The following is an 8,892-nucleotide window of genomic DNA, read 5'->3' as shown; positions in this document are numbered from 1 at the left end:
ATTGCAGTCATTAAGGTAACTGCATCTACATCAAATTTTCCTAATGCTTTTATTGTGTTTGTAAAGGAATAGCCCCCACTTCTCTTTGTTGCCCATTGATGATGATTTTGTGCTACACTTTCAATAATTTCTTCGGCCTCATCTAGACTCTTATTCATAAGTGCCCCTCTAGTAGCTGAATCTAGGGACACTTTAGTATGATAGTTTATGTCGTTATAAAATGTGTGCAACACTAACCATTTCTCTAACCCATGGTGTGGGCATTGTCTGAGAATATTATTATATCCATCTCATGCTTCAAATAAATATTCTGAATTGGATTGTCTGAATCTTGAAATAAGATATCTCATATGAACTGTCTTGCTAGGAGGATAGAACTTATCTAAGAATTGTTGGTCACATTGTTCCCAAGTGGTAATACTATTTGGAGGTAAGGAATTTAACCATTGTTTAGCTCTATCTCGTAAAGAAAACCCAAACAGTAGTAGTCTAATAGCTTCTGAAGGAACATCGTTCATTTTCATGGTACCGCAAATTTCATAGAAGACTTCCAAATGCTGATTAGGATCTTCATGCAGTCCACCTCCAAATTGATTTTGCTGTACCATATTAATTATTGCAGGCTTGATCTCAAAGTTATTTGCTTCAACAGAGGGTCTAGTAATGCTTGAGCAAAACCCTCTAGCATAAGGTGTTGCATAATCCTTAAGTGGTCTATTCGCCATATTTGATTATTCTTGTTCTTCTTGATGTCTTTGCAAGATTCTCCTTCTATGGAATGTTCTATCAATCTCGGGATCAAGAGGAAGCAGATCTCCTGTAAAGTTAGATCTTCGCATACAAGAACAAGATTAAAGAATTTGATTCAAAGAAAAGAAAAGAATAGAAAGAATTTAGTTTACAAAAAGAATTAAAGATCAATGAATGCAATGAATGAATGAAATGATAAAGAAAAAAAATAGATGCAATGAAAGAATGTAATGAAAGAATGTAATGAAAGAATACAAAATACAATTAGAAAACTAGTTACAAGTTAGATGTAAGACAAGAAAAGAAAAGTTTAGTCTAACTCAAATGATAATCTCGAAAGTTATAGGCGTAGTCCCAGGCAACAGCGCCAAAAACTTATTATGCACCGCAAGTGTACGGTTACGTCGTCAGTAATAAAAGAATATTGAATCTACAAGGACTAGTTATAAGCAGTAAAGATGTCTCAAAAGTGAATTAGCTAAACAATCGTGAAGAGATTATATGTCTTAAGAAATAACTAAAGATTAAAATCCAAAGTTAAATGTAGAGACTTAGTTTTGTGAAGGTTCTAGGAGATTTGGTTTCTTAGTGATACTCATTAATGTAAAGTGATCTACAAATCCTACCCTCAATTGAAATGTGTTTGCAAGAAGTCACTGGCTATTTCCTGCAGAAAACACCGGTCAAGGACTCATATCTAAACCTTAAGCAATCAAATAGTTATGATCCCTATGAAGCCCGTTTAATGGGGCAGCCCTTTCACGACGCCCTGCGGTCATACAACATAGAAATATCATCACTAATCAATCCACAATAAGATATAGAATTCAATATATCAATCCGTCCTACTTCTTTGTAGATCCTTGCTTCATCCCCTCAAAGTAATCCTCTGAATGACTGTTTAATGGGGCAGCCCTGTCACGACTCCCCGCGGCAATACAATCTAGAGAATTCTTCTAAAAGATTCCACAAGAAATACAAACAACCAATCAAGAATGATATTAGGGCACAAAACACAACAATCCATACAAGATTGATTGATACAAAACATAACAACATCCTTGAATCAAGAAGATGGCAAATCCATGAACCTTACATCAATTTACATCACCAATACTCCCTCCATCTTAGAACAAAGGAATCTACTCCATAGAAAATAGGAAAATAACCAAAGATGAGAGGATTAAAGACATTCTGATCTAAATAAAGAAAATAGAAAGGAACGCTTATCTAAATACGATGAGTGATCTCCGGAACCGATCCACCGCCCTTGGAGTCGAATCTTGGACGGAAAACGCCTCCTAATAGGTGGAAATTGCGCCCAAGAACTGATCTCCCCAAAGGGAGAGCCTCCCTTTTTCAAAGAGGGGGAAACCCTTTATATGGAAGAGGGAATTTGGGCACCACACGGCCCAGGACACGGCTGTGTGAGATTCACACGGCCAGGGTGCTCCTCCTCTCGGCCAAGCTAACACGGTCGTGTGACCCTCACACGGCCATGCCATGTTCTGCTTCTGCCTACTTACACAACTATGCAAATCTACATGGCCTACCCAATTTTTGTCTCTGGAAGTGTTACACGGTCGTGTGGCACAAACGGTCATGCCATTTTTTTTGCTCTGGAAAGGCTGCATGGTCGTGTGGCACACACGGCCGTGTACTGTCTGGCTTGAAAAGGTGGCACGGTCGTGTAAGCTTCACACGGCCAAGGCACTCTCCCTTACTATTGATGCTACACGGCCTTATCATCACCACACGACCAAGGCCATTCCCCTTTGCAAGGCCATGTGGCACACATTGCCAAAGTCATTTTCCTCCGTTTGATCATAGAATTGGCTACGAACATCAATTCTTCTCCAAATTCGACTCCTGAAAGCATAAAGCACACAAGAGCAGATCTTCGAACAAAGAAAAGTATTTATGTCAAAAGTAAAGTAAGGAGCATGAAAGTGCATTGCTAAAGCATGTATAAAATATAAGAATGTGCATCAAAACATGCTAAACAAGTATATAAAATCTAAGCACATCACACCCCAGACTTAAACTTGTGCTTGTCCTTAAGCAAAATGCCACAATCAAGATTCATGTATTCAATAATGCATCATAATCCTTAGTACACTTTCCTAACTCTATCAAAAAGTTTCATTAATAAGCATGATCAAAGAAATAAACCAAGTATGGCTTAAGCATAAGTCTCTTGTGCACGGTGCAAATAAGTAACTCAAAACCCTTCAAGTTTCAATCTTTGTCCTAGTCAAGTCGTCATCCAATTGAGTGCCTAATGTTTCTGGTGATAGGCACTTACCTGTCACACACTTGTTCATATTTCTCAATCAACCCAGGGTCTCAAAGGCGTGCTCGAATCAGGAGAACCATAGAAGTCATTTCCCCAGTAACCTAACTCAATCTCGAAGGGGTGACTTGCTAGTTTCCACTCACGATAACTATTTTTTATATCCCCTTTTTTCTCAACACTTTTTTCTTCTTTTTTTTTCTTCATCATGCACCTTTTTTACACTAAGTGATTGCATTATGCAACACTTAAACACATAAGTTCATAGGCACAAAAATTGGGATATTTTGATTTTTCCAAATGAGCTTTGAAGATTCGAGCCTCATCCAGTAACCAAAATGAAGTTTGAGAAATCACCACGGAAACCAAGTACTAAACAAATAGGATAAATCATGACTATTTCAATGATATCAACTATTCAAACTCAAGTAAAGTGAAGTGAAAGTAAGATCCTTAAGGTTAAGCCAAAACTCAAACTTATTTCTATATGATACTTAGATCACATCATGCTACTCAAGATAGAGTAAAGAGGTACGCTAAACATACTAGCATCATTTACAATATCATGAATCAAGATAAAGAATGTGCTAACAATTTTTCTTTTGAACAAGTAAGCATAAAAGTGAGGATTGATGTCTTCTTCAATAGGGATGCCACAAAACTTTTCAAAAGACAATCAAATGACTATCAAAAAGAATCTAAACAAAGCAAAAAAAATGGAAAAATTTCAGGTTACAAACCCCCCCCCCCCCCCCCCAAGACTTAAACTTTTCATCATCCTGATGAAATCAATATGGTGGTGGAGGTGGACAAGGGAAAGGAGGTCTACGTGGATGTCCAATAGGAAAGCTAGGAAAACTTGGAGTCTCACTCAGGATCCTATGATACTCATAGAGGGCATCTACTTGTTGACTAGTAATACTCATGCCCTGCATAAATTCTCTCATTCTATCTTGATCAATATCATAGTCCTGAACAAATTCGGCCGCTTGACTTTGAAAATTCCTCATGAATTGAAAATGATTCTACACTTATCTAAACTGGTCATCTGATAAAGAAAAGCGACCCTCCTACATTGTTTATTGGGCATCCTGCTTCTCATGAAGCGAGTCTAGAGATGCACGAAAATCAAAAAAATCAAATATGGAATTACCCGTATCATAGGCGAAAGAGTGTCTAGCAGGTTCTGGATGTTCGGAAGGCTGCGGATATCCAAATGACGAGGGCTCAAGGTGGGGCTCTGTGTCTCCGGATATGGAAGGAACATTCTCAGGATCTCTATCAGTGATTACCCAATTAGCAGGGCTGCGGATAGAGGTGCACTCGGGATAAGGAAGAGGTAATGAAAAACCATTCTTCCTAGGAAAAGCAAAACCATTCTCATCCCGATAAATCATTTTCATAGCAAGACATGCATCAATCATGTCATTTCCATGAATGACCTTCAACCCATCTAGATCAAGATTCAAACTTATAGCTATTTGAGTAATCAAACCACAAAAAATAATCGATCCCGAGGATGCTTTTCCGGCTCTCACCAAGGTTTGCAAAGTGGAAACCAGAATCAAAGTCAACCTCATGTAACATAGCCCACAAAGCATAAAGTTCTACTTTCTTTATTACTCCATCACTTTTCCCTCTACCAAAAATAGTTTTACTCATGATACGATGTAAATATCTAAAAATGGGGTTTTACATATAAGAAGCTTTAGCTCTAGAGGGCTCATAGGGTTTATCTAATCCAGTAACCAAATTTCAAAAATGATTCCAATTAAATCTTGAGTCAAACCTGCGAGAGTTACCGGTAGACAATTCAAAATAATTATTAAAATTGCTAAATGTCCACTGAAACTCTTGATTCATTAGTCTAAAAGTAATCTTGCCAACAAAATCATCTTCATTAGAAAAGTGAACATCTAGTAAACTTAAAAATTCCAGTATAATTCGAGGATATGTAGGTAGATGTGTGTACATGATATCGTTCCAAACAAGAGACCCAATCATCCAATCTATATCATCCCTAATTCCTAACATGTCTAAAACAGTTGGGTCCATATAACGTGTACACACAGTCTTTCTATTGACAAGAATTTCAAATCTAGACTTATGATCTTCATTTCTAAAAATAATATTGAATTTATTGTCGTTACCTTCGTCATGTGCTATCCTCTTTCCTTAGCCTTTTGTCGGTTGCCTTCCTTTTTCTTTGGTTAGCTCCCTCCCTCCGCTTGATCCACTGCTTCCTTTGCGAAGTCTCTTCAAAATATTGGACATGTTGTCAAGCTTGAGTAAGGAAAGGTGTTGTTTTGTTGGAGAAATAAGCTCTTGTAAGAATAGATCTTGAAATACAAGATCTTTGGGACTAGGAGTTGTAGATCTTGAAGATAGGAGAGGAGATAAGCGTTGTTAAGATCTAGATCTTGAGAAGTTTGTGGAGAGAAATGAGTTTAAGAACTAGATCTGAGAGGATTAGAGGAGAAGTTGAAGAAGAGAAGAGTTTAGGAGAGAGGAGTGACTTGAGGACGGGGGGTTGTGTATGCTGACACGGCCTAGGTATGGTCGTGTCTTCTAGACACAGCTAAGGCAGATCACTTCACACGGGTCGTGTAGATCTAAACGACCATAACCCTCTCCTACTCGGGTTAGTCCACCCGGTCGTGCGGGTTGGTACGGCCACAGTCATCTTCTTCACGGTCTTGTTCACATGGTCGTGTCTAGGACACGGCCTGATTCTTCTTCTTCTCGGGCAACCTTGCACACCCGTGTGTGGTACACGACCAGTGCAGATTTCTTCTTTGGATTTTTACACGGCTGTGTGTGGTACACGGCCGGGTGCATCTCCTCTTCTGGAATCATCAAACGGTCGTGTGTGAGATACGGCTGTTGACCTCCGCAAGTGTACAGAAATATCGCAAGTAATATAAAAGATTATCGTATCCACAGGGACTGGAATAAGCACTAAGAATATCTCAACGCGAATTAGCTAAACAACAATTCAATGAGTTAACAAGTACAAAGTAAATCTACCAAAGGTAAAGATGCAAATGAAAGGTTAGGAAACAAGAATAAGGGCAATGATAAGGGATGTTCTAGGAGTTTTGGTTTCTTTATAAGGTTATTCAATGTAAATGGTCTACCCAAATCTCATTTCTCAATTATTCATCATTTGTAGAAGGTTGTCGGTTCTCTCTTGCAATAGACAACCAACCTAGGACTAAAATCTACACCTAAATTGATCAATTATGAATGAATCTATGTTGTCCTTACACAGGCTTGACTGTCACGTGCGTCTCTCGGATAATCAACATAAGAATTCATCTCTCATCAAACTCATCTAGATATAAAGATTAATGCACAAATCTATCCTACCCCCTTGAATAACCTAGTTTCCTCTTCAAGATAATCCCTCAAACGTCCTTACACGGGCATGTTCCTGTCACGAAGATCCCTCGAAAAAGCAAATGAGGAATTACCTCTATAAGATCCACAAGATATCCAAACCCTCAATCAAGCATGGTAATTAGGTACAATTACAACATTCCACACAAGATCAAATAGATACAAAACAGGATAAAATCATAGAAATGGAAAATTGACATATCCATAAGAGTTTAAATCAAGATATCCTTACAAATACTCCCTCCATCCTAGAACAAAAGATCTACTCCATAAATCGAAGAAAGAATCCGAAAGAAAGAAATATTACAAGCATTCTTGATCCCCCAAATTCAAGAAAAGAGAGAAAGAAAACTTATCTACGAGGAAGAACGGTCTTCGGATCCAATCCCACGATCTCAGAGTCGAATCGGTGAAGATCCTCCCTAAAATCGTTAGAAAATCCCTCCAAGATGAAGGGAAATCGCCCAAATCTCGCTTTCTCCCAAAGGGGAGAAGATCCCCTTTCAATTCATAAAGGAAGCCTTATACAGAGGGAAGGTTTGGGTGCCACACGACCCCGTGGCATGGCCGTGTGAGGTTCACACAGCCAGAGCCACTCTCCTCTCTGCCAACCTTACACGACCGTGTGTGAGACACGGCCATGGTAAGCATCTACCATGACCCTCCTGCACGGCTGTGTAGATCTACACGGCCTAAGCTGCCTCTGCCTCTGGAAACCTGGCATGACCGTGTGGTGCACACGATCGGTACTCTCTTGCTCACTAGAAAACTCACACGATCGTGTGGTATACACGACCGAGGCTTCTCTAGTCTCTGGAAAACTTACATGGCCGTGTGATGTACACGGCCTAGGCTTCATTGGGCTTCAAAACTTTGCACGGCCGTGTGAGGTTCACACGGCCAAGCCATCTCCCTTCTCTGCTGCAGCTACATGGCCTCTCATCTCTACATGGCCTGGGCATCCCCCCATGGCAGGGTCGTGTGTACTTCAGGTAAGGTGTCTTCTTCCATTGCTTCGCTCGCAGATTTAGCCTTGAACATGCATTCTTCACCAAATTCTACTCCTGTGTACAGAAAATACACAAAAGTAAATCTCCGAACAGAAAGAGTAAATATGCTAAAAGGAAAGCTAGAAGTACAAAAATACGTAGACAAAGCATGTGCAAAATATGTGAATGTGCGTCAAAACTGTTGGTGTTGCAAGGTTGCAAACATAGTCCCACATTGAAAACACATGGGAAATATCATGGGTTTATAAAAAGAAAGATATCTCCATTGAAATGAGGCCTTTTGGGTAGAGCCCAAGAGCAAAACCATGAGGGCTTAGGCCCAAAGTGGACAATATCATGCAATTGTGGAGATATCTAAATTCTTTTCGATCCTACAATTGGTATCAGAGCCTGGACTGTCAGAAGGTTTAACCACCGACTGTGCACAAGAGCTATGGTCTGATTGAGTCATGTGGGTACAATATTGACCTCGAACAAAGAAAGTGCGGGCTCCTATGTTCGGATTAAGAGGACCAGACACTAGGCAGGAAGTCCTAGTTACGGCTAGGCAAGGAAGTCCTAGTAGGTCAGGTGGACCGAGGGGCAGGAAGACCTAGTGGGTTGAGGATCAGACATGGGAAGCCTGTGGTCCTTTGTTTGGGGGGGGGGATTGTTGGTGTTGCAAGGTTGCAAATATAGTCTTACATTAAAAACACATGGGAAAGATCATGGGTTTATAAAGAGAAAGATATCTCCATTGGAATGAGGCCTTTTAGGTTAGAGCCCAAGAGAAAAAACCATGAGGACTTAGGCCCAAAGTGGACAATATCATGCAATTGTGGAGATATCTAAATTCTTTTCGATCCTACAAAAATATGTTAAACAAGTGTATACAATCTACGCACATCACACCCCCAGACTTAAATCTTTGCTTGTCCTCAAGCAAAATGCTGCAATCTAAATTCATATGTTCTACAATGCTCTCATATCCCTAATACATTCTCCTAACTCTATCAAAAAGTTTCATCAATAAGCATGATCATGGAAACAAGTTAAGTATGGCTCAAGCATAAGTCTCTTGTGCACAGTGCAAAGTAACTCAAAACTCTTCAAGTTTCAATCTATGTCCTAGTCAAATCGTCATCAAATTTGAATTTCTAATGTTTCCGGTGATAGACAAGTAACCAGTGATAGGCACTTACTTGCCACACACTTGGTTCATATTTCTCGATCAACCCAAGGTCTCAAAGGCGTGCTCAATCTCAAGAGAAGCTAAGCAGTCATTTCCCCAGTAACCTAACTTGGTCTCAAAAGGGTGACTTGCTAGATTCCACTCACGACAACTGTTTTTTATATCCCTTATTCACTTTTTTCTTTTTGTTTTTTCACACTTTTTTTTCATAAGTATTTGCATTGTGCAAATCTTATTCACAAGTGTACTTTTAGCATAAATGTTGGGAT

The 8,892-nt window shown here is 39.5% G+C and overlaps 1 non-coding gene across 1 annotated transcript; it reads left to right on the top strand.

The window, feature by feature from the left end:
- Positions 1–246: 246 nt before the first annotated feature.
- On the top strand, positions 247–352 carry LOC122007524. Its single transcript, XR_006119010.1, has one exon. It is a non-coding gene; the product is annotated as a small nucleolar RNA R71 (small nucleolar RNA).
- The last annotated feature ends 8,540 nt before the right edge of the window (positions 353–8,892 follow it).

This window comes from Zingiber officinale, chromosome 7B (assembly GCF_018446385.1).
Source record: "Zingiber officinale cultivar Zhangliang chromosome 7B, Zo_v1.1, whole genome shotgun sequence".
NCBI lineage: Eukaryota > Viridiplantae > Streptophyta > Magnoliopsida > Zingiberales > Zingiberaceae > Zingiber > Zingiber officinale.
This window is presented reverse-complemented; position numbering and strand designations above follow the sequence as displayed.